The sequence below is a fragment of the Ascaphus truei genome, chromosome 7 (genome assembly GCF_040206685.1).
Source record: "Ascaphus truei isolate aAscTru1 chromosome 7, aAscTru1.hap1, whole genome shotgun sequence".
Taxonomy (NCBI): Eukaryota; Metazoa; Chordata; class Amphibia; order Anura; family Ascaphidae; genus Ascaphus; species Ascaphus truei.
In genome coordinates, this window is record NC_134489.1 from 41,136,230 (window position 1) to 41,142,229 (window position 6,000).

The window sequence follows — 6,000 nt, forward strand, 5'->3', positions numbered from 1 at the left end:
TTACAGACCACTCAAGCCCTGCATTCCTCCACCCTAATGTATACAGCTAGGGTGGCTGAACCTTTGATCAGGGGGTCTGTTGTAGACAATAGGTCTCCCCCCTGAGCATTTACATTCCACAGATGGCAGGAATCTTCGCGGGCTTTTATCCCCGCTTTGAAATTCAATACAGTTTTTAATATTAAGACATATTAAAATAATCCGTTCTGTTGGGCCTAGCGGGCTGAAACCGGCCAGTCTCTCATGCCGGGAGTGACTCTCCATGGTGGCCAAGTTTCAGCTCGCTGCGACCTTCCAGACCGGAGATACACAAATGCAGTTTAAAACTTTTATTTCTTTAACACAGGATTCTCCGCTTTAAAATGAATCTCTGCTTTTCACTCTTTTCCCATTGAAATCAACGGGCTCCGCCGCCGTGGGCTTTCAATGGAGCAACTCCGCCGTTGAAGTCTATGGGACTTCTCCGCCATAGCCGTTCAATGGAGTAACGACGCCATTGGAGTCTATGGGGAAATCACCAACCTTTACAGTTGCCCACACTCTGTCTGGTTGGTCGGAGAGGGCTGGGAATGGCCATGCAGTCATGCCGGAACAGTGACTACAGGTGACCCAAATCCCAGCCCTCTGGTCCTCCCAGAACCGGAGATATGGGCTTACACTTTTTATGGTTTTTGACTTAGCCGTTTTCTCGCGCTGTTCTTTTCTCCGCCATTGGAGTCAATGGCGCGACCCTCTTAGCGCACGCGCGCCCCTTTACGGGGGTCGTGGATTCTCGGACCCGGTGGTGGTCGAGTGTGGGGAGGCCTAGGGGCAAAAATAATTTTATTTCTAGGTGCCCTAGAACCTAAGGTTCCCACACCACTTGTCGTTGACCTTGAACTAATGTGATAAAAGCTCTTTTTCAGACATTGTATCCGCTTCTGCGGTTTTGCGGTTTGGATGGCTGCCAACCCGTTCCTGGAGATCGGTGTCGAGGAATCCCCATTGAATGGGAAACCGCCGCTCCTCCTTTCGGACGCCACCTGCTGGTCTTCGATAGAAACGGGCCAAAACCGCCAGATCTGCCATTGGAATGAATGGAGCTGCAATGGCGACCTATGGGACACTGCAAAATGGAGCCTGAAAAGGCGGAACATGGAACAAAGGGCTATAATCACTTCCTAACTATTAACCCTTCTCCTCCCGGATGGATCCCAGTGTTTGTGTGGTGCAGACACTGACATGGTGACAATACATGATAACAGGGGAATACACATTTGGATGTTGTAGCAAGGTAAAAACCACATTCCTGGACCGCAGTCCAGTTAACCCCTTGCCTCCCTGGTGAGGTCAGGGGGTTGCCATATGGGGTGCAACCCCTTTAATACCGGGCCAATCCCCCTCTCCCTCTACATACCCCATATAACCGCTCCGTATATAACTCCTACTGCCCCATATAACCACTGCCCATAGAACGCCACCTATTACCCCATATAACCGCTCCCTATATAACTCCTACTGCCCCCATATAGCCACTCCCCATAGAACGCCTCCTATTACCCCATGTAACCGCTCCTTATATAACTCCTACTGCCCGATATAGCCGCTCTCCATAGAACACCTCCTATTACCCCATATAACCGCTCCCTATATAACTCCTACTGCCCCATATAGCCACTCCCCATAGAACGCCTCCTATTACCCCATATAACCGCTCCCTATATAACTCCTACTGCCCCATATAGCCACTCCCCATAGAACGCCTTCTATTACCCCATGTAACCGCTCCCTATATAACTCCTACTGCCCCATATAGCCACTCCCCATAGAACGCCTCCTATTACCCTATGTAACCGCTCCCTATATAACTCCTACTGCCCCATATAGCCACTCCCCATAGAAAGCCTCCTATTACCCCATATAACCGCTCCTTATATAACTCCTACTGCCCCATATAACCACTGCCCATAGAACGCCACCTATTACCCCATATAACCGCTCCCTATATAACTCCTACTGCCCCCATATAGCCACTCCCCATAGAACGCCTCCTATTACCCCATATAACCGCTCCCTATATAACTCCTACTGCCCCATATAGCCACTCCCCATAGAACGCCTCCTATTACCCCATATAACCGCTCCCTATATAACTCCTACTGCCCCATATAGCCACTCCCCATAGAACGCCTCCTATTAACCCATATAACCGCTCCATATATAACTCCTACTGCCCCATATAGCCGCTCCCCATAGAAAGCCTTCTATTACCCCATATAATCGCTCCTTATATAACTCCTACTGCCCGATATAGCCGCTCTCCATAGAACACCTCCTATTACCCCATATAACCGCTCCCTATATAACTCCTACTGCCCCATATAGCCACTCCCCATAGAACGCCTCCTATTACCCCATATAACCGCTCCCTATATAACTCCTACTGCCCCATATAGCCACTCCCCATAGAACGCCTTCTATTACCCCATGTAACCGCTCCCTATATAACTCCTACTGCCCCATATAGCCACTCCCCATAGAACGCCTTCTATTACCCCATATAACCGCTCCCTATATAACTCCTACTGCCCCATATAGCCACTCCCCATAGAAAGCCTCCTATTACCCCATATAACCGCTCCCTATATAACTCCTACTGCCCCGTATAGCCACTCCCATAGAACGCCTATTACCCCATATAACCGCTCCCTATATAACTCCTACTGCCCCATATAGCCACTCCCCATAATAGAACGCCTCCTATTACCCCATATAACTGCTCCCTATATAACTCCTACTGCCCCATATAGCCACTCCCCATAGAACGCCTCCTATAACCCATATAACCGCTCCCTATATAACTCCTACTGCCCCATATAGCCGCTCCCTATATAACTCCTACTGCCCCATATAGCCACTCCCCATAGAACGCCTCCTATTACCCCATATAACCACTCCCTATATAACTCATACTGCCCCATATAGCCACTCCCCATAGAACGCCTCCTATTACCCCATATAACCGCTCCCTATATAACTCCTACTGCCCCATATAGCCACTCCCCATAGAACGCCTCCTATTACCCCATATAACCACTCCCTATATAACTCCTACTGCCCCATATAGCCACTCCCCATAGAACGCCTCCTATTACCCCATATAACCGCTCCCTATATAACTCCTACTTCCCCATATAGCCACTCCCCATAGAACGCCTCCTATTACCCCATATAACCGCTCCCTATATAACTCCTACTGCCCCATATAGCCACTCCCCATAGAACGCCTTCTATTACCCCATATAACCACTCCCTATATAACTCCTACTGCCCCATATAACCGCTCCCTATATAACTCCTACTGCCCCATATAGCCACTCCCCATAGAACGCCTCCTATTACCCCATATAACCGCTCCCTATATAACTCCTACGGCCCCATATAGCCACTCCCCATAGAACGCCTCCTATTACCCCATATAACTGCCACATTGGAAGTTTGACACCTGTATTTGTACTCAGGATAAAGAGGTGCTACTGCAATGATTATTAGCGTTTATTTGTAAAGTGCCACCCCATGCTGCGGAGCATAGTGCGGTCCAATGAGGGGCGCATAGTTATGTATTTTACATAAACAGCGACGTACAAATAGGGACAAATATTCACAAACAGACACAGAGAGGTAATGAGCCCTGATGCTGAGAGCTTACACTCTAGAGGGATCGAGGGACAATGTTGAAACAAGAAGGTAAGGCAGCTGCTCATTGTAGGACGGAGTGTATACAGTAGCAGGTTGGAGTATGGGCCAGCTCACCGCTGATCCCATGAAGGTTTGGGGGAGGGGAATATTACATGGTGGGGGGGGGGAGGTATGACCCAGCCGCACAGCTTATCCCATTAAGGTTTGGGGGGAGGGGAATATAACATAGGGGGGGAGTATGACCCAGCCGCACAGCTTATCCCATTAAGGTTTGGGGGGAGGGGAATATAACATAGGGGGGGGGTATGACCCAGCCGCACAGCTTATCCCATTAAGGTTTGGGGGGAGGGGAATATAACACAGGGGGGGAGTATGACCCAGCCGCAGAGCTGATCCCATTAAGGTTTGGGGGGAGGGGAGGGCTGGAACATGGAACATGTACAAAAAATGGCAGACGGGTTCTAGATAAATTGCATTAATGGTTAACACAGCACAGGTGCTGGTACCATTAAGGTTTGGGGAGGGGTAACACATACAACCCCGTGTGGGTGTGGGTGTGGGTGAGCATGTATTAATGATATGCTTGGAATATTGTTTATAGGAATAGAAGTGAGGTATTGAGCCTGCACTCAGGGATACACAGTGTCCTGCTTCCCAGGGGGGATCATCTGTTTTTGTTAGCTCCAGCTGTTGTGTGTAGTCTCTCCCCACTGCTCCCTGCTAGCCTGTTATAAACAGATTACCGGGGACATTAGGTAATGTTGGATGTGTATGGAGGTTCTCTTAGTCCAGACATCCCACTGACACGGGTCAGCAGGATCTGACCTTCCCTGTATCTTGTGGATATTTTACATACCTGCATTTCTGGATGTTTATTGCACAAAGGTCTAACAGATGTTTGTGGGTAGGGTTACCGGCTCTGCACTTCTTTAACCCATGCCGTGCTGATAAACTGTGTAATACGGCAGGCGGAAGATTATAGGGCTCCATGTTAAAATGGATTAGAAGTACAAGGTGACACTGTGTGCTCATCTGCATGTCATTACCCAGAATCCCTGGCTGCAGTGGAATCATTGTATGCGGGGAGATAATGGGGAAGGGCAGGGTCGCAGAGCTGTCTGAGACTTATTGAAGGTGTGGTTGTTTAGTGAAACATTTCCTTTCCTCTCACGATCCCTCCTTTATTTTGCTCTTGTGCCCACCATAACCACAGAAAATAAAGCACTTCCATTCACAGTAAATTCCATATCGGAAATATCAGGCTCAGGCTAACAGGAATCCTATAAGTGCCATATATTTAAACGTATTAGTACAAAACGCCAATAACTGGTACAAAAGCATAGTCAGAGGTGTACCAAACAGAACCAGATATACCAGGGCAGCCAACTGCAGTCCTCAAGGGCCCCCAACAGGTCAGGTTTTAAGGATATCCCAGCTTCAGCACAGGTGGCTCAATCAGTGGCTGTCGGAGACTGAGCCACTGATTGAGCCACCTGTGTTGAAGCAGGGATATCCTTAAAACCTGACCTGTTGGTGGCCCTTGAGGACTGAAGTTGGCCACTCCTGACATATATTGTAAAGTCTCTAAATCAAGATTGTTCGACGCGGCTCGCCACTGGAATATCAGCTGCGTGGGCCACGGAAATGACATTTTGCTGACACTAAAAGTCCCTTGACAGGTAATGTACATATATACATGGGAGAGATGTTACACAAATATTATACTTCAACATTTTGCAAGAATTTCTAAGTATTTAAATGTATGCGTATCTTTATATAGCGCCCTCCGTGTCCGTAGCGCGTCCCGGCAGTAATACGCGGGACATCCCGGGAATACTCGCTTCATACTTAAGAGTAGACATTAGGAAAAGAAGTCCCTGCCCCGAAGAGCTACCAATCTAAGTGTCCTAAATGATATTATGATACTCACGGGGCCCTTCAACTCCTCCTTTATTTTCTGATCTGGCCCCTTTGGGAAACTGGTAGGAGAACCCGGCTCCTCATTCAGGGAAAGGGGTTACTGGAATACAACGAAACAATGTAATGTCTGCAAACGTACGCGGGATAGCGTTTCTTCTTTCAGCGCTGTGCCCGGACAGAGAACCTTTGAGGTTTTCAGTACCCCAAACAAAAGTGCATTCATAGAAAATTGTAGAATATTAAAATGAATGGCACACGGACGGACCATTTCCATGTAATTTCTCATCTCTAAATTCGCCGACGTCTGAGAGTAAATAATTGGATGTGGCCAGTGCAGAATAAAGGAATGTTTCAGTATTAGGGGATACCTTTTTTATTTGGGCTACCCATTGATATTAAAAG